Here is a 26,812-nt window from a genome sequence, read left to right as displayed (position 1 = left end):
TTGGCAGTTGCTTCAGGCTGTCAGGCACCATGGGAGTTTTCTCTTGTCTCTGATGAGGATTTGGTGTATTTTCCATTGTTCACTTGGTGGTGTCATCTTGGGCTGAGCTCAGCGGCCGACCCTGCTGTCCCCAGGGGATGCATTGGGACGCCAGGCCCCTCAGGGCTGGGATTCGGGGGAGGGCGGGCTCGGAGCGCCCGGAGCCTGGGCCCGTGAGGAGCTGCTGCTGGCGCTGGCTGTGCTCAGCCCGCTGTGACGAGCAGCCGCGGCCATGGAGACACAGGCGGGAGCTGTGGCCGAGGCCGGCAGGCGGCCCGGACCGGCTCGCAGCTGCGAGGACGCCGGCAGCCTGTGCCCTGAGGCCGAGGCTGCGGCGGGCGGTTTGCGGGCAGGGCTTTTCCGAGCTGGCCACAATGTGCTGCCTCCCCGTGTGGGTCCGGCTGCGGCAGAGGCCGGCGGGAGCGCGGCGGGGCTGGCAGCGGCGGGCAGAGGCCGCAGAGAGCAGCAGCCCGGCCGGGCCCGCTGCGGAGCGGCAGGGAGCTGCCGGGCAGCCCTCGGCCGTGTCTGTGCGCACAGGGCAGGAGCAGAGGCCGGAGCAGAGTCAGGAGCCGCGGCAGGAGCCGGCCATAGCGGCAGCTCGCCGTGCCCAGGGCCGCAGCCGCAGCTCTCCCCTGCCGGTCACAATAGCTGCCGCTCGCCTCCGAGGCTCCGGCGCTTCCCAGAGACGAGGGGCCCGGTCCCCAGCACGCCCTGGAGCCCCGCAACGAGAGGAGCCGCCGGCGCCGCAAAGGGCAGCGCAGAGGGCGCAGGTTGAGGAGGAGGACATGAGGCTCTCTCTGAGCCGCGCTGTGGCAGCTCTGCCCTCTCGGCCTTCGCCTTGAGCCCTTCGCTTCTTTTCCATGAGCCCTGATCCCGGTCCTTGGCCAAGTGCCCCCGCAGCCCTTTCCAGGGCTGCAGGAAAAGCTGCCTCAGTCACAAAATCACAGAATCCCTGGCTTGGAAGACAGATACTTTCAAGACCATCGAGTCCAACCCATGGCCTAACACGTGAACTAAAGCATGGCCCCGAGTGCCACATCCAGTCTTCTTTTAAAGGCTTGCAGGGATGGTGAGTCCACCATCTCCCCAGAGGGGTCTGTCCCAGGAAGAACCAAGATAACACTGGGGCCTTCTACCCGCCGGCGCTTGGAGCTCTGGAAGTTTGTCTTTCTACTTAGGCAAAGGCCATGGAAATGGACTGGGAAAAGTAGTCACATATAGAGTAGCCTACAGAGCTCTAAATTGATGTGCAAGGAATACAGAAAAGATAGAAAAGAAAAAAAGGCAAAACGCAAATGGCATCAGCAAAGTCTTGTGCATGAACACATAGCTGCAGAGGGTCTTCTCAGCCCTATTTCTTTGTATTTCTGGGAACCAGAGGAGTCCTGCTTGAGCCTCTGGGTTTGGGAGGTAAAAGTTCATTTCTTTTTTCTCCTTGGGGCAGCTCCTGTTGCTAGCATCAGCTGAGCCTCTCTCCAGCCTGTTGCCTGTTCTGATTGTTGCAGCAAAACAACTGATGGCAGACAGAAGATACTGACGCTTGCAGAGACGTGTCTTTTTCCAGTGCCAGCTGTGAGTGGGAGTCAGAAGAAAAACTCCCGAAAGCACAACTCCATTGGAAGATTGCCTTCCTTTTCATTCCGATGCTCTAGATCCACTTCTGAATTGTCAGTTGTTTGTTAAGGATGGGAAGTTGTGTTTCATGTTTTTTTTCATGTGGTTTGGCAGTGGATGAGGCTCTCATTCAGTCACAAACTCCAGACCAAAGTGCCTTTGGAAGATGGCCCACGTGGCAGTTTTTGCCCAGCCATGGTACTTGTGGATATAAGACAGCAAGGGCAATGGTATTTGCAGCCAAAACCCAGCAAAGCTTGGCTCAGCCAAAACATCCTAGGGAGATTGAGGCCTCCAGCTGTCCCTAGAAATCAGCAGAGTTCCAGACAAATGGTTGTGTAGCACTAAGTGCAATCGCTTTGCCTGGATCAGAGCCTTGCACAGCTGAAGAAGCAGAAAGATCAGCAAGGAGCTCCCAAAGGCCCCTCACATCATTTTCATTTTGCTCATCTTGTGTAAGTTTGCAACTAAACGTGTGTTTGCAGTTGAGCTAATGAGAGAAAAAAAAAGTGAAAAGAGGCTTTCTGGCAGGGCCAGGACATTGCAGAAGAGGAATCACTGGTGTGCATTTCATTGGACCTCTCTCAAGCCTCTAAAAGTATTATAGCCCTGATTTAAAACAGGCCAGTATGAACCAACTTGGAGAGACAGAGACTAAAATTACTTACAGGGGTTTTTTTTTAAGTGTGAGAAAAACTACCCAAAGGGTGTTGTTGTATGACATTTTAAAATATACAACGTCAGAATTATCAACTGCAATAAATCAAGAGTTTAAAAAGGAGTGTTTTGGTATATGAATAATTAAAACCACAAAAATGTGCAGATATGAATGCATGTTTTCATAAAAATCATGAAATTCTAGACAAAAAAATACATGCCCTGAACTACAATACAAACGCAGATAGAACTGTACTTGAATTAGCTCTTTTTACATTGCTGGAGTTTTTTCCTTGTGAAGAGGAGCTAGGGTATTGTTGAAAAAAAGTGGCACAAGCAGGACGGGGCAGCGCGCTGTGCTCCGTGCAGAGGCTGCCAGGGGCTGCCCGAAGAGCGCCCTGCTGCAGCCAGAGCCCTCCCGGCCTGGGGCCTGGGAGCAAAGGGCCAGGGCAGGCACCTCCTCCTCGTCCTGACCCTCCACCGCTCCCTGCTGCTGCTGCTGCTGCTGCTGCTGAGGGAAAGAGACTCTCCTAAGGCCCCATGAACGAATGCACTTACACAGCCCTGGGGATGCCAGTGAAGGAAACCACGTGTCACGTAATGCATGTATGACCAGAGTCACCAAACACCACCTAAACATGGAATTGTTGCACCTCTCTAGGACAGGCAGAAATTGAAAGAATTAATTGGAGACTTCAGGGCAGAAGAGGCCAGAGGAGGGAAACAACTCTAAAGGGAAAACCATCATATCTGGAGGGGGAAACATCTCTGCCTGCTCAGAATCAGTCGAGGGAATATGTGTCTAATCCTAGCCAGAAAGGGATGTTTTAGGTGAGCTTTGCACCTCCAACTGCCTCGGACCAGAGCCAGGAAGATTCAATTATGCAAATGTTACATAGATAGATAGAGAGAGAGAGAGAGAGAGAGAGAGATTGACAGATTTCGTTACTGAAATCTCTCTTTACTGTCCCCTCTGTGTTGCTACAGACATCAGAACTTGGTAGCCAGTGCCCTGCTCAATTACAATCCTGAGACTGCTCTCCTGTTGCTTCAAAAAAGCACACGCCTGGGGAATCTGGAGCGTGTAGGTCCTTACGGAAAGGGATCAGACCCAGAGCATTGCACTGGGAATTGCACTCTTTGTGCATCTGTGCTCGGGCAAGTTCTTCTCTTGGACTCAACCACACTGGTGGTGCTAAAGTGGCTGGAATGAGAAATAAAGCCCATCTCCCTCCAGCTCCTGTAATCTCTGAGGAGCAGCTGGAATGCAAGGGCATTGACCTGCTGCTCAATTCCCAAACAACACACACTGATTCCCTGGGCTGCAAAAAGGCACGGTCACTACTAAGCTCAAAGTGATGTGTGAGGCCATGCCGGAACCACAACAGCTCCTTCTGCACCAAGGTCCCTGCACAGAATGATGTGTTCTCATGCAAAACTACTGCATTCTCCAGAAGTGATACATTGGAAATTAAAATTCTAGCAGACTCAGTCCCAGTGCTATAAAAGGGCAGAAAAAAATGATGAAAACAACTTTAGTTGGGAGAAAAAGAAAATGAAAAAGCCTCTTCCTCCCAGCAAACAAACAAAAAAAAACTACTAAGGAAAAAAGGGGGAGAAGTTGCTTCCAAAAGCAGCTCAAATATTTGGATGCACTGGGGAAATGCTGAAGGTCCCTCATGAGGCTCCTCATGTCCAAGCAGAAGCTTCTTCTGCGCCTCCTCACTGGCCTTGTGCTCCACCCCCTTGCCCAGCTCCCCTGTCCTTCTGTGCACACGCTGCAGCCCCTCCATGACTCTCTGCTTCCCAGGGGCCCACAGTGCACACAGCACTCCAGCTGTGGCCGCGGCGCTGCCCAGCACAGGGCCACGCTCACTGGCCTGCTCCTGCTGCCCCACTGCTGCTGACACAGGCCACCATGCCCTTGGCCTTCTTGGCCACCTGGCCACACGCTGCCTCATCTTCAGCTGCTCAAGACCGGCAGCAACCCTGGCTTGTTTTGGCCTATGCAGCTCCCCAGCCACAAAATTGCCTATTTCACTTCAGATACAGCAGGCACCATTTCAAGATGGCCTTCCTTTTCTGAGCAACGTAAGACAGCAGTCAAAGACTTGCAGCTTCACCCCCACTCTGGGCTCCAAGGCACTTGCCAAAGTTGCAGACTTCAGTGCAAAATGGATCAGCAGAAACTTTCCCCGTCTGCTGTTTGCAGCTTCTCAAAAGCCAAAAGTCAATTGAGTCAGCAGTGACTCTACAAGTGAAGAACAACTCAAGAAAACTGCAGAACACTTGCACAAGCCAAAGACACCTTTCCAAAAAGGGAAAAGAAACCAAGAAAGCCTTTTGACCTCCAGCACTACCACATGTGCCCTTGGCCATGACCCCACACAAGTCCAGAGATGGAGCTTCCCTGAACCAAGCAGCCAGAAGCACAGCCGGAGCCCCCAGCTCTGCACTGCCCCAACAGGACAGGTCAAAGGCCAAGTTCTGCGGTCACTGCCTAGAGGAAATCCCTAGCTCCTGGCAGGACTCCAGCACCCAGCATCCTCAGCCTGCAACAGCAAAGTGCTGGCTGCTCCAAAACTTGCAGCTCTGCCTTGCACTAAAGACAGCACCACACACAACTGGCACTTACAGGTCTGGAATAGGGCGGTGAGAACAACGTTGGAGGGTTGTTGTCATCCACCTCATTTTGCTCCTCTTTGGCTTCTTCTGCAATAACAGAGAGAGTCAGGGGAAAAACGGCTCTTGCTCTTCTTATCTTGTCTCTACTTATGTGAAAAAAGGGTCAAATAGTAGATTGAAAAGGAAACACCATATACAGCAAAAAGCGCAGGAGCAAGATGGTGAATCATTATAGCACTGCTCTGCAAGTTTGCAGGCTGTGCTGCAACACCAGAAAAAACAAGGCGTTTGAAAGTGTGCAAGTGCCCACCGAAAAATGACTCATGCACGAGGTTCCTCCTGCACTGGGCAAGGCCTAGGGCTGCTCTGACACTCAGGCCTTCCATGCACCAAGGCAACCTTCTGATGTCACTATGACGAGGTGGCAACCATGCCCCGACAAGACAAAGCAAACGCTCTGTATTGGTCTGTGAATTTATACCAAGCAATAACCAATCTTCCCTACAGCAAATGCAAAAGAGCCTGGGAAGTTCTCCGGCATCACAAAGCAGCACAAATTCTCCTTGTGGGCCGAAGCCTGTTGTTCATGGGATCCAAGAGGAACTCCAAGAATGACCTCAGCTGTGGCCGTGGCGCTGCCCAGCACAGGGCCACACTCACTGCCCTGCTCCTGCTGCCCCACTGCTGCTGACTCAGGCCACCATGCCCTTGGTTTTCTTGGCCACCTGGCCACACGCTGTCTCATCTTCAGGTACTCAAGGCCACCACCCCTGGCTCCTTTTGGCCCACGCAGCTCTCCAGGCAAAAAGTTGCCTGTTTGACTTCAAATACAGCATCCACCTTTTCAAGATGGCCTTCTTGTTCCACAACTGCATCTTCTAAGGAGATGTCACTAAATTGACAGGAATAGAATTCTCAGTCTCTCTGACTAAATTGAACTGGGCTAATTCTACTCTCTGGCATGTTGCTCTTAGTTCAATGTTCTCCTCTGGCTGCTGTCAGCAAGTGACATTTTCTCTGCAAAACTGAGTTTGTAGTTCTTCAGGACTCTGAGAGGGAAACTAGGAACTATCCACTTACGCCTTTGTTACCTTTGTTGAAGGCATCAAAATGGATTTTCTTTTGGTCTCCCTAGCCGGTCCTCTACTGCTACTGGCCAAGGTGACAGCTAGCTCTAGAATTCTTAAACACCAGGAACATGAAATGTCCCTTTCTCACTCAGCTCAGAATCAGCACTGCTGAATACACGCCTGAGGTGACCTGTAGTGGGCACGGGAAATGAGTCAGATGCTGTGAGAAAACTGCCTGGGCTGTTGAATCCCACAGAACAAGTAAACCCAAACAAGCTGATTTCCTGTTTGCCAACTTCCCTCCAGGAGACACGTTTCATTCACACAGCCAGCAAGAGATCAGGACAATGTTCTTGGTTGTGCCTACAATTTGGCCTGTTTTGCCAGTAAATGACTAAAAACATAACCAAGAAAATGCAGGTTCTTCTTTAACACTCAATGCTACTGTTCTACCAAAACCATAAAAATGCTTCTAAAATCCTCTCCTTCAGGTACTTTTTAAAAAAAATCAGTTGCATGCACCAATTCTTCTAAACTTGCTGGAAACTGTTGCCCAGAAAATCTTCCCCAAAATCCCTCTGAGCTCTGGCATTTCTGTTGTGAAACAGCACAGCAGCATCTCCATGGTTCTTGAGCAGACACTCACTGCTTTGGAGTTTGCATTTCATTGCAATGGGAAGATCACTATTTTAGCACTCAGTCAAGGGTCAAGGTAGACAGTCAGATTATTTCAGGAGAAACTGTAGAAGGAAAGAATCTTCCCTGAATTCTGGGAACAACTACCTACTATTCTTCCTAATCACCATACTCATCCTAATCATTGCCAACAACCTATTTGTCCTGTTGATTTCCTGAGAAGGAGTTGGAATCATAACCTTCCTGCTAATCAGCTGATGACACGGCCGAGCAGAGGCCGACACCGCCGCCCTCCAAGTCGTAATTTACAACTGAATCAGAGACATCAGACTTATCCTTTGCATAGCACAACTAGGCTCCACCACAAACACCTGAGAAATCCAACAACTTCCTACCCCATCCCAATCTCCTACACTACCTCTACTAGGTCTCATCCTAGCTGCAACCAGAAAATCCGCTCAATTCGGCCTCCAGCCATGACTCCCAGCTGCAATAGAAGGGCCAACGCCCGTATCCGCCCTACTCCACTCCAGCACAATAGTAGTTGCTGGAATTTTCCTACTTATCCGAACCCACCCTCTATTCAATAATAACCAAACCACCCAAACCCTGTGCCTCTGCCTAGGAGCTTTATCCTCACTATTTGGAGCCATGTGCGCCCTCACCCAAAACAACATTAAAAAAATCATTGCCTTCTCCACTTCAAGCCAACTAGGACTAATAATAGTCACAATTGAACTAAACCTACCCGAACTAGCCTTCCTCCACATCTCAACTCACACATTCTTCAAAGCCATGCTCTTCCTATGCTCAGGCTCCATCATTCACAGCTTAAATGGAGAACAGGACATGTGAAAAATAGGAGGACTCCAAAAAATACTCTCCACAACCACTGCATGCCTTACCATCGGCAACCTCGCCCTAACAGGAACATCGTTCCTAGCAGGATTCTACTCAAAAGACCAAATAATTGAAAGCCTAAACACATCCTCCTCAAACACTTGAGCCCTACTCCTAACCCTTCTAGCCACATCATTCACCACGGTACACACAATCCGCATAACCGTACTAGTACAGACCGGCTTTGTTTGAATTCCGCCCTTGACCCCAGTAAGTGAAAACAACCCCGCAGTAACTTCCCCTGTCACTCGCCTTGTGCTGGGAAGCATCCTGGCAGGATTCCTCATCACCTCATTCATCATCCCCACAAAAACCCCTCCAATAACCATGCCACCCTCTATTAAAATAACCTCCCTAATTGTAACAGCCCAAGGCATTGCTTTAGTTCTAGAAATTTCAAAAATAGACCAAACACTCATCCTCACAAAACAAGCTCCCTTCTAAAACTTCTCAACATCCCTAGGATACTTTAACCCCCTAACCCACTGCCTAAGTATAACCAACTTCCTCAAAGGAGGAGAAAACATCGCATCCCACCTAACTGACCTCTCCTGATACAAAATACTAGGTCCAGAGGGGCTAGCCAGCCTGCAACTAATAGCAACCAAAACTGCCACCACCCTCCACTCAGGCCTAATCAAAGCTTACTTAGGATCATTCGCCTTATCCATTCTCATCATCCTCATATCCACGTACAGAAATAACCAATGGCCCTCAACCTTTGTAAAAACCACCAAATCCTCAAAATCATCAACAACGCCCTAATCGACCTCCCAGTGCCATCAAACATCTCAACATGATGAAACTTTGGGTATCTAGTAGGCGTTTGCTTAATTACTCAAATCGTCACAGGTCTTCTGCTAGCTATGTACTACACAGCAGATACCAATCTAGCCTTCTCCTCTGTCGCTCACATATGCCGAGACGTACAATTCGGCTGACTCATCCGCAACCTCCACACAAACGGAGCCTCCTTCTTCTTCATCTGCATCTACCTACGCATCGGCCGAGGACTCTACTACGGCTTATACCTGTGGAGGATATTATTAATAGTTGGTTAGCTGAGAAAGGCCATGCTGACATAATGCTGCTGGTTAAGCTGAGAGAGGGAAGTCAGCAGTCAGTAAGCTGAAAGGAGAAGTCAGCAGTCGGTGTCCAATGACAGGCACGGACAGACTGCCCTTGCCGCAACATGAGGATAGGGAAGAGAGATTCTTCCTGAGAATATGTAGAAAGTATCAAAAGTATAACCATAAGAATGCAGAAGTAGGCGTAGTTGCTGATATGTAACTAACCAATCCTGAGCTCAACTTTTGCAATATGTATGAAGCTCATTATGAACTGTATTTACCCTGCTGTACTAATCAATAAAATCGGGCCTGTGATGATCTAATTGATGTCCTGGTCTCCTTCCGTCGACACATACCTAAACAAAGAAACCTGAAACATTGGAGTCATCCTCCTCCTAACCCTCATAGCAACTGCTTTTGTAGGATATGTCCTACCGTGAGGCCAAATATCATTCTTAGGAGCTGCAGTAATCACAAACCTATTCTCTGCCATCCCTTACATCGGGCAAACACTAGTCAAGTGAGCCTGAGGCGGGTTCTCTGTTGACAACCCTGCACTGACCCGATTCTTTCTCTCCACTTCCTCCTTGCCTTCGTCATCGTAGGCCTTACTCTCGTCCATCTCACCTGGTTTACACCCTTTATCCTCCAATTAAAATTACAAAAGGACAACGCATCACACAATTGGTACCACTATCACAAATGACATCGGGAATACAATCATTTACTGGGCAAACACGGAATGAAAAAGGTTTTGGCTCTACTGGCGTTACACTTTTGACTGTGGATTTACAAAATAGATCAAAGCAAAAGGTTTTAATTACTTATGGGCATCAAAGCATAACCCTTTATGGATTTTTGGATACAGGAGCAGATACCAGCATCATTTCTCCAGAAGCGTGGCCACAACATTGGCCTCTATTTCCATCATCAAACATGCTCACAGAAGTAGGAGGATTTACATTGGCAAGCAGATCGCCGCTTTTGTCTGTGTGCATTGAGAATCGACAAGTATCTGCTGTGTTTTCAATTGTTCAACTGCCTCCTACAGTTTCCTGTTTAACTGGAAGGGACATTTTAACACAATTGGGAGTGGTGTTAACTAATCAGCACCCTTTGGGGTAATTGCCATTGCTTGGACTTTCCCCATTCCACTCACCTGGAAAACGGATACACCGGTGATGGTTAAGCAATGGCCATTAAAAGGGGAGAGTCTTATGCATGCCCATGAATTGGTAAAGGAACAATATACAAAGGGACACCTACGACTATCCACGAGCCCTTGGAATACACCTATTTTTGTAATCAAAAAGAAATCAGGGAAATATCGTTTGATACATGATTTGAGGGCTGTAAATGACCAGATGGAACCAATGGGGGCCTTACAGCCTGGTCTTCCAAATCCAGCTATGATTCCAGAACACTGGCCACTTTTAATTATTGACCTAAAGAATTGTTTTTTCACTATTGGGCTGCATCCTGATGATATGAAGAGGTTTGCTTTTACTTTACCAGCAATAAATTGTGGAGAACCGGATAAAAGATTTGAATGGACGTCTCTTCCGCAAGGCATGCGCAACTTCCCCACTTTATATCAGCTTTATGTTGATGCTGCATTATAGCCACTACGTCGCAAATGGCCAGCAACTGTAATATATCATTACATGGACGATATTTTGTTTGCACAGCAACAGCCATTCTCCTCTTTACAGATTAACAGCATTAAAAATACTCTTGCTGCATATTCACTTGTTATTGCTACAGAGAAAATTCAAACTACAAGGCCCTGGAAATATTTGGGATGGACTTTGACGGATCAGATAGTAATACCTCAAAAATTTGAATTACAATTGGACATTAAGACTCTACACGATGCACAGAAGTTGCTGGGAGACTTACAGTGGCTGAAGCCCATTGTGGGAATACCAAATCATTTATTAGAAACCCTTTGGCCTTTGTTAAAGGGCGTTGACCCTACTACTCCTGTACACCTGACAAAGGAGCATCATCTTGCTTTGCAGCAAATTAGTAATTGTGTACAGCAAGGGTATGTGTCTCGTCGACAACTTGATCATCCCATTGACCTTACTATTTGGAATAGCCCTTGCCATTTGCCTGGTGCTCTCTCTCAACTACAAAAGAAAACGGGGGAGATACGGGTGTTGGAATGGTTGTCACCACCACTACAGCATAAGAAAACAATATCTTCAAAAATTGAACAATTGGCTGCATTAATTAAAAAGGGGCGTCTCAGAATTCTTGAAGTGGATGGTAGAGAACCTGCTAGCATTAGATTGCCTATGGAAGAAGAAACCTTGGACTGGTACTTGATTAATTCGAAGGATTTACAGGAAGCATTATTGACATCATTTGCTAAAGTAGAGACTAGCAAATTAGTGCCTAGAGTTTTGCAATGGATGACAGAATGGAACTGGATCACTCGACCTTTGAGAGAAAAATACCCCATAGAAGGAGCTATTACAGCTTTTACAGATGCAGGAAAGAAATCAAGGCGTGCTGCTGTCACCTGGCAAGAAAAAGGACAATGGAAGCATCAACTCCTCACAGCAGACCTTGCAGATAGCTTACAAACTCTGGAATTGTTAGCAGTAGTATGGGCAGTGTCCAACTTACAGGAACCTTTAAATGTGGTCACAGACTCTGTGTATGTCACAGGAGTAGTCAGACGGATAGAGGAAGCGGCAATTAAGGAAGTGAATAATAAATGATTGTATGAGTTACTGATACAGTTAAGGAAAGCTTTACGGGAGAGAAAAGCAGCGTATTCTGTGATTCATATTAGGAGTCATAAATGGTCTGAAGGTTTAGGAGAAGGGAATGAACGTGCAGATAAATTGGTTACCCTACCCATTGATAATTCTTGTCCTATTGATAAGCATACATTGGCCAGAGAAGCACATAGTAGGTATCATCAAAATGCAAGAGGATTAGCAAAACACTTTGAGCTGAGTTTGTCAGAAGCCAAGGCCATTGTTAGAGCATGTCCAACATGTAGTTATCATAATGGTGGAATAGGTCTAGGCATCGGGGTTAATCCTCGAGGTTTAGAAATAAATGAGAAATGGCAAATGGATGTTACACACATAGCTAGATTTGGTAAAGTCAAGCATGTGCACGTCACTATAGATACATATAGTCATTACATATGGGCTACGGCTCAGGCAGGAGAGAAAGCTTTATACGTTACCAGACACCTGTTAAGTTGCGTCGCTGTTATGGGAGTACCAAAGAGTATCAAAATGGATAATGGTCCAGCTTATGTAAGTGCTAGAGTCCTAGTAAGTGCTAGAAATTTTTGAATCAGTGGTCTGTTAAGCATGTGACAGGTATTCCATACTCCCTTACTGGACAGGCAATAGTGGAAAGAGCAAACGGCACCCTTAAGCAGTATATTGAAAAACATCAAGATTTGAGAGATCCACAAGCATGTTTGGCTAAGGTTCTGTATGTGATTAACCATTTATGTATTTTTGGGGAAGACGATACCCCCCCCTGCAATTAAACATCACCCAAGGTCAGGTCAGGAAACTACTAAGGAAACAGAGGTTTGGGTCAAGTATAAGAACCCGAGTACAGGATTATGGGAAAAACCTGCAAAAGTATTATATTGGGGTCGGGGGTATCTTTGTGTTTCCTCACCTACAGGGCCTTTGTGGGTGCCTGCTAAGTGGACTAAACCTGTTTTTGATGCAGCATCTGGTGGATCGCCTTACGGAGAAGGACAAGGAGCGACTGGGGAAAAAACTGCTTCTAGTCCTACAACCACTACTGTTACAATTGAAGGGGTACTCGAAAGCGGTGGACAGAGCACTGACACATCACTACCGGACAGCCCAGGAGCTGATTGGTTTTATTGACTCATTATCAACCTTTCGTTTAACAAATCCAGCGAAAGAACATTGCCTTGACTGTCACAATCCACATTGTGCTGCTTGGATAGCCCTACGTTGTGGGAGTTGTGATAGAACTTTTTGGATAGAACAATCATTATTGTGGGATTTGTGGTGTCACACTTGTGAGCACGAGTACACGTGGGGTAAAAGCTGGCAAGATGAATTAAGGAGACAAACAGGGCAAAATGCATATATAGCTTTAAATCTTTATGAGTCTCCTGAACAGAAAATTCTTGCTTATTGTCGATGGGAGGTACAATGTATTGTGAATAGAATTAAGGTTCAAAGTAAATCACGCATAGTTTCTATAAGGTGTAGGAAATTAGTACCTTTAACACAGCATTCAATTGTAGGACCCTTCAAGAGGAATCCTGATAGAGCACTAGATTGCTGCATTGAAAAGTTGCAAAAATTGAGTTTGCAAGTGGCAGGACCAGTAAAATTAGGAGCAGCAAGATTGAAGATAGATAAGAAAAGGAAGGCAAAAAAGGGAACGATTTCATCTGAGTAAGGATATCAGTGAGCCTTCAAACTTACCTCATGCTATACCTGTAAGCAAGGATGCTGATTTAGAGTTAGATCAGTATATTCAAAAACTGACTCAGCCTTACAATAGACAATCTAGCAAACCAGGGAAAAGACAACGAAGAAAGGAAAAACAAAGCAAGCAGAAAGAAAAATGAGGTTTGTTCTTGTTATACTGCTCAATGCTGTAGCAAGTGAAGCAGTAGGAATAACACACTTTAGTCAACCAAGAGAAAATTTATGGGTGACACTTGCTAATCAAACTAACCAATCATCGCTTTGTCTTAGTCTTGGAGGAGTCACTAACCCATTTCGAACATGCCTGGTGGGACTTCCGCTGTGGTCTCCTGGAGAATTTTGCAGTTTGATAAACAATCAAACCTTATGTATGTCTAAGATGTCAAACATCACACTGCCAGTACAACAAGGGTATACTGCAAGTCAGAGTGATGGTTATCGCCAATGCTTACTAATCCAATCACTTAACACTTCTTTGCATTCTCCTCCTGAGGAATTGGATCTTTTTGGAAGTACAAACGCCAGTATGTCTAACACGACAGCTGGCGGATGGTTTAGCTTCAAATTTTCGGATGCTCAGAATTTAAACCAACCTAAAGAAACATGGGCCACCCTAGATTGATCCCTGAATGTGAGTAAATTCTCTCCGCAGCATTACAGTCAATGTAACGGCACAAATATCACCGCACCAATGAAATTACCCATAGGAATATTTTTGATTTGTGGAGACAGGGCGTGGAATGGTATACCAGCCAAACCACAGGGTGGATCCTGTCATTTGGGGAAATTGTCATTGTTTCACCCTAACGTATCCTTGCTAATGCAGCTGAGTCTAAATTCAAACAGGAAGAGACGTAGCATACATGACTTAGACTGCAGCCAGATAGGAGATCCACAGTTTTGGGGTACATTCAAACAAGTGGTAGTTTCAACTATCTTGCCAGGAGGATCTGCCAATAAAGCTATGAATTTAGCAAAGCAATTAGGGTGCTGGGCAAAGGATGAGCTAAACAAGACATCACAAATTCTAGACATGCTAACCGCAGATGTGCAGAGTGTTAACCATGCTGTTTTGCAGAATAAAGCTGCTGTAGATTTTTTGCTCTTAGCACAAGGGCATGGATGTGAAGAGTTTGAGGGAATGTGTTGCATGAATTTGTCTGATCATTCGGTGTCCATTCCCCCTAAGATAAAAGAACTGCAACAGGGACTTCACAGTCTCAAGGAAGAAGAAGGATTAGGAATTGGTGAATGGCTTAAAAGCTTAGGACTTGGGCCATGGCTGAGGAACATTGTGATCTATGCCATAGGACTTCGGGGTGTAATTTTACTCTTTTTGCTTATTTTGCCTTGTATCTTTAACTGTATTCAAAACATGGTCAGCCGTACAATAGCAAAAACCTGGCACACTAGTCTTCTTGCTCAAGAAGAAAACGGGGGAAATGTGGAGGATATTATTAATAACCAATCTAGCCTTCTCCTCTGTCGCTCACATATGCCGAGACGTACAATTCGGCTGACTCATCCGCAACCTCCACACAAACGGAGCCTCCTTCTTCTTCATCTGCATCTACCTACGCATCGGCCGAGGACTCTACTACGGCTTATACCTGTGGAGGATATTATTAATAGTTGGTTAGCTGAGAAAGGCCATGCTGACATAATGCCGCTGGTTAAGCTGAGAGAGGGAAGTCAGCAGTCAGTAAGCTGAAAGGAGAAGTCAGCAGTCGGTGACCAATGACAGGCAAGGAAAGACTGCCCTTGCTGCAACATGAGGATAGGGAAGAGAGATTCTTCCTGAGAATATGTAGAAAGTATCAAAAGTATAACCATAAGAATGCAGAAGTAGGCGTAGTTGCTGATATGTAACTAACCAATCCTGAGCTCAACTTTTGCAATATGTATGAAGCTCATTATGAACTGTATTTACCCTGCTGTACTAATCAATAAAATCGGGCCTGTGATGATCTAATTGATGTCCTGGTCTCCTTCCGTCGACACATACCTAAACAAAGAAACCTGAAACATTGGAGTCATCCTCCTCCTAACCCTCATAGCAACTGCTTTTGTAGGATATGTCCTACCGTGAGGCCAAATATCATTCTTAGGAGCTGCAGTAATCACAAACCTATTCTCTGCCATCCCTTACATCGGGCAAACACTAGTCAAGTGAGCCTGAGGCGGGTTCTCTGTTGACAACCCTGCACTGACCCGATTCTTTCTCTCCACTTCCTCCTTGCCTTCGTCATCGTAGGCCTTACTCTTGTCCATCTCACCTTCCTCCACAAAACAGGCTCAAACAACCTGCTAGGCATTCCCTCAGACTGTGACAAGGTCCCCTTCCACCCATACTACACCATCAAAGACATCCTAGGATTCGTACTAATGCTCTCCCTACTTGTCTCACTAGCCCTATTCTCCCTCAGCCTCCTAGGTGACCCAGAAAACTTCACCCCAGCCAACCCACTAGTCACCCCTCCTCACATCAAACCCGAGTGATCTTTCCTATTTGCTTACGCCATCCTCCGATCCATCCCAAACAAACTAGGAGGCGTAGTAGATCTAGCTGCCTCAATCCTCATCCTGTTCCTCACCCCACTACTACATACATCAAAACTATGATCAATACCCTTCCGTCCCCTATCACAAACCCTATTCTGAACCCTAGTCGCCAATGTCCTCATCCTAACCTGAGTAGGCAGCCAGCCAGTAGAACACCCCTTCATCATCAACGGCCAACTAGCCTCATTCACATACTTCACAATCATTCTAGTTCTGTTCCCCCTTGCGGCCGCCCTAGAAAACAAGCTACTTAAACTTTAATTAACTCTAATAGTTTATAAAAACATTGGTCTTGTAAGCCAAAGATTGAAGACTAAACCCCTTCTTTAGAGTTACCCCACCACACACCTCAGGAAGAAAGGACTCAAACCCTCTGCTCCAATTCCCAAACCTGGCATTTTTCACTAAACTACTTCCTGACCCTACTGCTAAAGAGCTCGAATCGCCCCCCGAGACAACCCCTGCACAAGCTCCAACATCCTAAACAAAGTCAACAACAACCTTCACCCCCCAATCAAAAGCAATCCCACCCCCTCTGAATACAACACAGCTACCCCACTGAAATCCAACCGGACCGACAACAAATCCCCACTATTCACCATCCCCTCGTCCATCAACAACCCCAACACACCCCCTATAACAAGCTCCACCATGACAACCAACCCCATCCCAAAACCATAACCAACAACACCCCAGCTACCCCAAGCCTCCGGATAAGGATCCGCTGCCAGCGACACTGAATACACAAACACTACCAACATTCCCCCTAAATAAACCATAACAAGTACCAAAGAAACAAAAGGGACCCCCAAACTCACTAGTCATCTGCACCTTGCAACCGCTGCTACGACCAGCCCCAACACCCCATAGTAAGGAGACAGGTTAATGCAACCGCCAACCCCCCTAGAACAAAACTCAGCCCGAAAAACAGAACAGATTCTATCATAAATTCCCACTTGGCCTCTCTCTGAGATTTACGGCCTGAAAAGCAGTAGTTACAAAATTTAACTATAAGAACACCTAAATACGTCCTTCATTCCCTCCCCCATCCCCTTACCCCCCCCCCCCTTCCCCCCCTACCCAGCACGTTTTCTTCTTGCTTTCAGGGTATGTATAATAATGCATCGCACTCTCTGCCCCATCAGACAGTTCATGAAATGTAGGATAATCCACATTACACGTCAAGCTCTTCCACCAAAAACCCAAACGGATGGTATTCGTCCAGCCTACCTACCAGGCACATTCTTGCTTCAGGTACCATACAACCCAAGTATTTCTACCCAAGTCCAAGCCGCAAGTGTCACCCAAAGACCCAGGATCTTACCTAATGTACGCAACACCCAACCTAGAGAACGAGGAATGTCCCAGTACACCTTTGAATTCCCCTAGTCTACAGGATTCGCCCACCTCCTAGGTAATATTCTCAGCCAAAAGCCTTCAAGCACTCCCAAGCCAGACATGGTTATCTTTTGATCGCATTTCTCACGAGAACTGAGCTATCAACATCATATGTGCTTTAGTTTATTGCCGTCAAGCACATACCTCTCCTATACTTGCTCTTTTGCGCTATTGGTTGTAACTTCAGGATCATAACTTGCTTCATTCCTTCCTCCTTGCCCTTCACAGATACAAGTGGTCGGTTGAATACTCCTCCCTAACTTCATTACCTCGGCATCCCGACCTCTTGCACTTGTTTTCTTTTAGCGTCTCTTCAATAAGCCCCTCAAGTGCAGAGCAGGTGTTATCTTCCTCTTGACATGTCCATGACATGACCGCCAAGCATATGAATCCCCTAACACCCAGAATGTCATGATCTAACGGATAAGGTTGTCGCAAACTTGGCACTGATGCACTTTGACCCCATTCATGGAGGGCGCGCTACCTACCTCTAGACAACAGATAGTGTAATGGTTGCCAGACATAGTAATTATTTTATCATTCACTAGGAATTAACATTTAAATTCCGTTTTATGCATCTGTTTTTTTATCTAGACTTTTTTTTTTCAAATAACTAAGCCACATATCCCTACATTGTCCAAACTACTTACCATCAATACACTTTCAATTAACTTTCCTCTATATTCCCTACTGTCAAAAATAATAACCAGCCACCATCAACACTCCCCTAACCACCCCCAAACAAACATAATATTATTCCCAAAGCTAGCCCCTCTCCAAAAACCGAAACAAACCACAAGTCATGATGAAAAACCATCAACCAGCTACCCACCAAATTTCACGTCCTTGTAGCTTATAGAAAGCATGACACTGAAGATGTCAAGATGGCTGCCACACGCACCCAAGGACAAAAGACTTAGTCCTAACCTTACTGTTAGTTTTTGCTAGGTATATACATGCAAGTATCCGCACTCCAGTGTAGATGCCCTGAACACCTCAATCAGGGAGATAGGAGCGGGCATCAGGCTCACCACAACCGTAGCCCAAGATACCTTGCAATTGCCTCACCCCCACGGGTAATCAGCAGTAGTTAATATTATGCAATGAGTGTAAACTTGACTTAGCCATAGCATATCCAGGGTTGGTAAATCCTGGGCCAGCCACCGCAGTCATACAGGAGACCCAAATTAACTTTATAACGGCATAAAGAGTGGTCACATGCTATCCAAGTAGCAAAGGTTAAAAAGCAACTGAGTTGTCACAAGCCCAAGATGCCAAAAAGGCCTCCCCATCAAAGAAGATCTTAGAACAACGATTAATTGAACTCCACGAAAGCCAGGGCCCAAACTGGGATTAGATACCCCACTATGCCTGGCCCTAAATCTTGATGCTTACACCTACTAAAGCATCCTCCTGATGCTTTAAGCACCAACGCGTAAAACTCTAAGGACTTGGCGGTGCCCCAAAGCCACCTAGAGGAGCCTGTTCTGTAATCAATGATCCACGATATGTCTGACCATTCCTTGCCAAAACAGCCTACATACTGCTGTCACCAGCCCACCTCCCCTGAAAGCTCAACAGTGAGTTCAATAGCCCCACCACGCTAACAAGACAGGTCAAGGTATAGCCTATGGAAAGGTAGCAATGTGTTACATTTTCTATGTTAGAACATAGCGGCAAAGGGGTATGAAATAACCCCTGGAAGGTGGATTTAGCAGTAGAGTGGGACAATGGAGCCCTCTTTAAGCTGGCCCTGGGGCACCTACATACTGCCCGTCACCCTCCTCGCAGGCGCCCCCCCAATGAACTAATAACCTACTTAGCCAAAGATGATGTAAGTTGTAACAAGGTCAGTGTACCAGAAGGTGCACTTAGGCTACCAAGACGTAGCTTCAGCAAAAGCATTGAACTTACACCTGAAAAATGTCTGCTAACACCAGATTGTCTTGATGCCAAACTCTAGCCCAATCGACATGATCTGGAATAACAAAGCTACTCCCCCACACCCAACTAAAGCATTCACTATTCCCAGTATAGGTGATAGAAAAGACACCATTGGCGCGATAGAGACCACGTACCGTAAGGGAAAGATGAAATAATAATGAAAACTAAGCTATAAACAGCAAAGATCAACCCTTGTACCTTTTGCATCATGGTCTAGCAAGAAAAATAATACAAAATGAATTTAAGTTTGCTACCCCGAAACCCAAGTGAGCTACTTACGAGCAGCTATTATTGAGCGAACCCGTCTCTGTGGCAAAAGAGTGGGATGACTTGTCAGTAGAGGTGAAAAGCCAATTGAGCTGGGTGATAGCTAGTTGCCTGTGAAACGAATCTAAGTTCACTCTTAATTCTTCTCCAAGGAAAACCTACAAACCCTAATGAAGCGAATTAAGGGCCATTTAAAGGAGGTACAGCTCCTTTAAAAAAGAATACAATCTCTCTGAGCAGATAAATACTGGGTTTTCCAACTGCATTGTGGGCCCTCAAGCAGCCATCAACAAAGAGTGCGTTAAAGCTCTACATTACAAAAATATAAGAACCTTATGACTCCCTCCCCATTAACAGGCTAACCTATATTCAAATAGGAGAAATAATGCTAGAATGAGTAACCAGGGTCCTCCCTCTATGACACAAGCTTACATCTGTACATTATGAACAAACCACCAATATACGTCAAATCAAACAAGCACAGTATTAAGTATCTTGTTAACCTGACAGAGGAGCGTCCATTAAGAAAGATTAAAACCTGTAAAAGGAACTAGGCAAACCCATCAAGGCCCGACTGTTTACCAAAAGCATAGCCTTCAGCAAATGCAAAACAAGTTTTGAAGGTGATGCCTGTCCGGTGACTCACGTTCAACGGCCGTGGTATCCTTACCGTGCAAAGGTAGTGGAATCAATTGTCCCACAAATCGAGACTAGTATGAATGGCTAAACGAGGTCTTAACTGTCTCTTACCAGTAATCAGTGAAATTGATCTCCCTGTACAAAAGCAGGGATAAACCTGTAAGACAAGAAGACCCTGTGGAATTTCAAAACCAGCAACCACCTTAAAACACATACTCACCTACTGGCTTCACTGACACATAAGCTTCTGGTCTGCGTTTTTCGGTTGAGGCGACCTTGGAGCAAAACAAAACCTCCAAAAATTAGATCACACCTCTAGACTAAGAGCAACCCCTCAACATGCTAATAGCATCCAGACCCAATACAATTGATCGATGGACCAAGCTACCCCGGGGATAACAGCACAATGTCCTCCGAGAGTCTGTATCGACGAGGAGGTTTACGACCTCGATGTTGGATCAGGACATCGTAGTGGTGCAGCTGCTACTAAGGGTTTGTTTGTTCAACGATTAACAGTCCTACGTGATCTGAGTTCTGGCGCAATCCAGGTCGGTTTCTATCTATGATGAACTCTTCCCAGTACGAAAGGATAGGAAAAGTGAGGCCAATACCACAAGCAAGCCTTCGCCTTAAGTAATGAAAACAACTAAATTACAAAAGGCTATTACACCCCACCACGTCCAAGAAAAGGACCAGCTAGCGTGGCAGAGCTTGGAAAATGCAAAAGACTTCAGTCCTTTAACTCAGAGGTTCCGATCCTCTTCCTAGCTTAACCCAAACCACCCTCATTATTAACCTCATCATAGCCCACTCCTATGCCCTCCCAAACTTAATCGCAGTAGCCTTCCTTACACTAGCAGAGCGCAAAATCCTAAGCTACATTACAACAGTAGTCCTAGTCCAACTATTCAGCCTTTCCTGAAGGTCTGCCAGTCTGCATTTTCAAAGATGTCTTGCTTGTCCCAGCAAACTGAGGAAATGACAGACTCTGCTGCCACAGACTCTCCCATGGAGCCATCGGAAGCCCTGCAGGTTCCCCTGCAAATGCTGCCCCTGTGGCTGCAGACACCCATTTTTAAGATGAACGCCTTGACAGGAGCTTTACCAAAACAGTGGTATCCTAATGCTCTTTCTGTTTCAAAACCAGAAACTCAGTCACTAAGAAAGAGAAGGAAGACATACAAAAGCCAGGTTAGGATACACCCTAACCTAAGCAGAGGGGAAACATCTACTTACGTGTGAAATATGCTACAAAATAGGCACCATAGGTAATTCCATAGGCAGTGAAAAGCAAAGGAGCAATTCCCTCAATCATTTTAACACTGTCCTGCAAGTTTGCAGGCTGTGCTCACACACTGGAAAAAGCAAGGCTCCTGTCGGTGTGCAACAGCCCACTGACAATTTCCTCAATCAGGAGGATTCTCCTGAACTGAGCAAGTGCTAGGACTGCTCTGACACTCAGGCCTTCCATGCACCAGGGTAACCTTCTGATGTTGCTACGACAAGGTGGCAAACATGCCCTGACATCACAAAGCAAACGCTCCATGTTGGTCTGTAAATTTATGCCAAGCAATAACCAACCTTCCCTACAGGAAACACAAAATAGCCTGGGAAGTTCTCCTCTGTCACAAAGCAGCACAAATTCCCCTTGCGGGCCAAACCCTGTCTTTCAAGGGATCCAACAGGAACTCCAGGAGTGCACAAAGCACCTACAGCCTGTACCCCAACTGAGCACTCAGATGGCACCCAAGCAAAGGAAACGAGCCCAAGAAAATGGCCCAAAGCATTGCCCGTCTGAGAAATTACCCTCCTTTTAACTTTTTAAAGGTTTATTAAACCTTAAGAAAAGGCTGTATAAGGAAAGATTGGAGCACTGGAAAGTCTCCATGATTAGCAGCCACATGCTCATCTCCAAAAGGGATGCTCTGCTTTTCATACCCTTAACCCCTCCCAATGTTTTTTCAGTCAACTCTTTCTCTGCCGTTCAGTGGTGGAGATTACTTTCTTGCATCTTGATTGGAGGTCAGGTGTTGTTACACCCCGCCTGCTGGTCACAAACCAGCCCTCCCCAACTGCCCTGACTACCAAGGCTATTACAAGGGGGAAAAGAAAGAGGACTATGAGAGGACATATTACAATAGCAGCACTTTACATTTGAACAGAATATTTATCCACATAATATCTATCTCTTAATTGTGAGAGCCAACTATTACATTACTCACCTATAATGCACAGAAGCAAGAAAGAAGGCACTGGGTTGGCATAACAGCTGAAATCATTGCTAACAAATCTCCCCACATATTTGCACCTTTATTGGACATGGCCAGGACTCCTGTGGATGTACATCTCTGCCTTTCTTGCCCTTTGGAAGCAGTCAACCTGGCAACTTGTGGGGAAACCAAGGGCTTTGTGGGGGCTGCATTGCTCTGCACACACCCAGGCCCCCCGTGGCACAGAGCTTTGGTGCCTAAAAAGATCAACCAGAGGAAAACAGCTGGAGAAGGTTTCATTTGGACCTTTCTTCCCTGCTAACAGAAGTTGTCAAAATGAAAGTGACCAAGCAGGGCCTGATCCCTGCTGCCAGCTCAGGGTTAGAAAGGAGGCATTACTTGATTTCATTGCTGGGTGCACAGGGAGTAACTTCCCTAAGTCAAGCACACCCAGCAATCTCACCTAGTAGTTTGTATCCATGGAACTAAGACATATTCAATACTTTGCTGAAACTCACAGGCTAAACATTACCTCCAATTTATTGACATATTTCAATCACTTCTCAGAATTTATTGACATCAGAGTAGGAGTGCCCTGTAGATCCCTGCTGGTCATTGTCACAGGTTCAGGTGACCCATGCACAAAATAACCCAGGACAAAACTGGGCTTGCAAAGCAAATTCATTCCATTACTTGCAATAGCATATAATACATACTGACCTCTGGATTCCCAAAAATCAACTGGAGAAGGAGTTGGAGCTTGGTGCTCAGCAGCAGGGGCAGGTAGGCAGTGCACTTGCAGGACATCCCCTTGATCAAAACGCTATGCATCTCGTCCTTCTCAAATCTCCAGCCCAGAACTAGGTCTTGTATCTCCCGCTCAGGAGCGGAATTTCCCCAGTTACAGCATCAGCTCACACATGCCTGGCGTGTGAGATGATGGCTCAGGATGACTCCATGACTCCCTGCCACCAAGGGCTCTATTGTGCATTGCTCTCCTTTCAAAGCTTGACTGCCCACCCATTGACCAATCCATTGTTTCTCTTTCAAGGCTCAAGGTCCCAGCTCTTAAACAAGACACTTTTCTTCATTGTCTTGTCAACCTGCTCAAACATGGATCAAATATGGCAGGGCCTGGGACACAACTCCAGTTCCTGACACAGTCCTTTGGGAAATATTCCCATTCCTCAAATTCTCCTTTGGTGGTCAAGAGCCTCCTAAAAACACTTTCTTCCCCCTGAATGCATTCCAGCTACCTTCTTAGCAGGACCACTCTCCTTATTCTCAAGGCCAAGATAGCCACTTGCACACAGTAAGCACTGCAGTGGGGGAATACGTGGTTCAGCACTCCTGTTAAAGCTAAAGGAATTGAAAAGACTATGCCCTGTTTGTTGGACTTAATGCCTCTCCATCCTATTCTGGGAATCAAACACAAGTGTTTCATCAATACACCCTGCAAGTGCTCTTGCTGAGTGAAGCCACATTGCTGTGTCAATAAAGCAGCCAGGACTCAGTTTCTTCATGCAGGGAAAGCCAATTCTTTAGTCAAATAACTCATTTTTATACTGTTTTCACAGACCTCGTGTTCAACTCCAACTGGCTGGTAGTTTCCTTGCCACACAATTTATTGCTTAGAAGGTGTATTAGTGTGTACATGCTAAGACTCACACTTTCTAAGACTCACTCTTACTCGGGTGATTACATTTTTTTTCGTGCACGCTCATGGACAGGTTTCTTGTTTATTACAGATGCAAACAGTTTTCTCAGCACAATAGCTTGTTGTGCTAACTGCACTCATGACTATTCCCATGGGAAGTTAGCTGGCTGCATGTAGAAGATGCAACAGGACAGTTGGGAATTTACCATAGTGTGGTAAATAGGTATGATTCATGCTGATAAAAATTGAAACAAGAATCAATATTGATACAGTAATTAATATTTAGAAATATTAAAACAGTAAAAAGTTGTAATGCCAAAGAAAAAGGGAGAGGCGGGGCTCTACCTTCCCCCCCCTCCCCGCAGATGTTCAGGAACAGGAGGAAAGCAAGAGATAATGGTTGCTAAAAACTAACAAAGAAGGGACACTCTGGTTGTGTCCCAGGAAAATGCTAATTATAAGGGATTTATTGCCTTGATGCCTAAATGCAGTAATTTTGTTAGTTTTGGCTTACATTGTATTGGCTTGGTGGGCATGTGTAACGCAAAGCTGAATTAAAGGACAAAGAGGAAGACTACAAAATCTTCCTCAGATGACCCCCAAAGACTTGTGCGACCACCAAACCGAGTGGTGGCACATGCGTGGTAAAGATGATAATGAGGACGGAGGTAGAAGTGTGCTGAATCGAAAATGGGAGGAGATGGCATTGACAGATGGCATATAAGGAAGAATCTTCACTTGGCAAGCTCGTACGTGATTTGGCAAGGGTCCCAGAGCCCTGCACTCCACACTCCGTGGTTATCTTTTGCTTATGTGCTATTATTGGAACCAAATTCTCCCTTATTTTAATCAAATATAATATAACCAATTTTTAATTTTTTTTATTTTAAATAATAAATTAAAATTGCTACTACTTTTAATATTGTTTGGGGTTTTTTTATGATGGGATAACTGAGCAAACATAGCAATAGGAAGGCCTGATTTTATAAGGTCTTTCTTTTCTAATAACCCTACCTGTGTGCAGCACATTATGACTTTCTTTCAGAAATTAATGAAGAAAACACAAATTGCCTACTGAAACCCTTCTGCCCCCTGCCAAATCAGTTCACTCCTCAAGCACAAGCCTCAGGCAAATCCCTGATGTGCCTCTCTCCCAGGAGCTCAGAGCTGCATTGCACAGCCCTTCCTGTGCGCCAGAGAGCACAAAGCAGGCTGGCCTGGTGGGCCTGCATATTTCTGCCAAACACTCTGCATGTCACACCTTTGCTCTGGCTCAGTGCAGAACTGCAGGGTTGCAGGTGCTTCCTCCCAGAGCTGCGTGAGGCGCTGGCTCCTGCAGATGGGCCCTGCCAAGCTGTCCCTGCCTCATGCTGGTCTCGCTTCCCCTGGCACAAGTGCCGGGCCTGAAGGAGGCTGCCCTGTGCTCCAGCCTGCCGAGCAGCCCGGCTCCCTGCCCTGGTGCCCAGAGTGCTGCACACACTGCTGGCCTTTGCCAGCAGTTGCAGGGCAGCCAGCAGAAGAGGAGGAATCCTCCGCCAGCCCAGCGGCCCTTGGCTGCCCTTGGCCTTTCTCTGCTCCTGGGCACACTGCAGATGGCCAATGCCTCCAGGCTGGGCTGTGCCCAGCACGGCTGTGCTTCCCCTTGGCAGCAGCCAGCTGCCACCTGGGCTCTGAGGGCAGAGGATTCGCCTGCTCCCAGGAAGAGGCACCCAGGGCCCGGCTGCTGCCTCTTGCAGCTCCAAGGGCCTCTTTCCACCCTGTCTCGGCCGCGGCTCAGCTGGGGCTCCAGCCCGGGCAAGGCCGGGCCCGCTCTCACCTCACAGGTGCTGACAGCTCTGCACCACAGGAGACCTTCCCGAGCACCCTCTCTGATCTTTCTGCTTTCTCACTTGATCAAGGCTTTCCTCCAGCCAAAGAGATTATTGCATTTAGGGATCCAAGTCCAAGTGGCAGGAGCTCCAATGCTCTCCAGTCACAGCTGAAGGCCTGCATCTGCATAAGATGTTTGGGCTGCCCCATTCTTCCTTTGCTTTTGCCTGCAAATGCCATTGTCCTTTCTGCCTCAAATAGAAGTACCAAAGATGGCCAAAAACTGACCAGTGGGCCATATTCCAAAGGCAGTCTGGTCTGGAGAGGATGACTGAAGAAGATCCTTCCCCACTTTGACACCATACCAAAGACACCGTTTCACTTTCCTCCTTTAAGAAACAACAGACAATTCAGATGGAATTCTGGAGTTCATTCGCAGAGTGAGAAGGAAGGGGATCTTCAAGGTGAGTGGTGGTTTCAGAAACTTTATTGATTTTCAATCCTATTCTGCAGTCCTATTAGACAATCCTACTCTAACCCTAACCCTTACCTTAACCCTAATCCTTATCCTTATCCTTATCCTTATCCTTATCCTTATCCTTATCCTTATCCTTATCCTTATCCTTATCCTTATCCTTATCCTTATCCTTATCTATATGTTTATCCATATGTTTATCCTTATGTTTATCCTTATGCCTATGCTTATCCTTATCCTTATGCCTATGCTTATCCTTATCCTTATCCTTATCATTATCCTTATCCTTATCCTTATCCTTATCCTTATCCTTATCCTTATCCTTATCCTTATCCTTATCCATATGTTTATCCTTATGTTTATCCTTATGCCTATGCTTATCCTTATCCTTATCCTTATCCTTATCCTTATCCTTATCCTTATCCTTATTCTTATCCTAATCCTTAATCTAATCCTAATCCTAGTCCTAACCTACAATCCTACTCTAAACCTGTTAAGGAATAAATAAATGGTTCTGATGTGATTGTCACATTTTTGTCTCCTTCCTCTTCACTGCAACAATCAGTGGCACCAGGCTGGACGCAGGCTCAGCATATCTTACAAATGGATGCTGCCCAAAGGGAAAAAAACCAAATCAACAAAATACAATGAACCATGACTTTCCAAGCTCAGTGCTTCACAGGATTGCTCCTGCCCCTAGAAGGATGCAGGAAGAGGAACAATGGGACCGTCTACACCTCCATCTTGATGTGCAGGATTTTGCCATCACAGGCAAACCTGGCC

General features: G+C 46.2%; 2 pseudogenes; both read left to right on the top strand.

Annotated features, from left to right (window-relative positions):
• Positions 1 to 8,248: 8,248 nt before the first annotated feature.
• Positions 8,249 to 9,317, top strand: LOC132087229 (cytochrome b-like; annotated as a pseudogene).
• Positions 9,318 to 14,510: 5,193 nt separating this feature from the next.
• LOC132087228 (cytochrome b-like) lies at positions 14,511 to 15,895 on the top strand (annotated as a pseudogene).
• The last annotated feature ends 10,917 nt before the right edge of the window (positions 15,896 to 26,812 follow it).

The sequence above is a fragment of the Ammospiza nelsoni genome, unplaced genomic scaffold, assembly GCF_027579445.1.
Source record: "Ammospiza nelsoni isolate bAmmNel1 unplaced genomic scaffold, bAmmNel1.pri scaffold_55, whole genome shotgun sequence".
NCBI lineage: Eukaryota > Metazoa > Chordata > Aves > Passeriformes > Passerellidae > Ammospiza > Ammospiza nelsoni.
The sequence above is the reverse complement of the archived record's forward strand: the minus strand, read 5'-3'. Positions and strand labels throughout refer to the sequence as shown.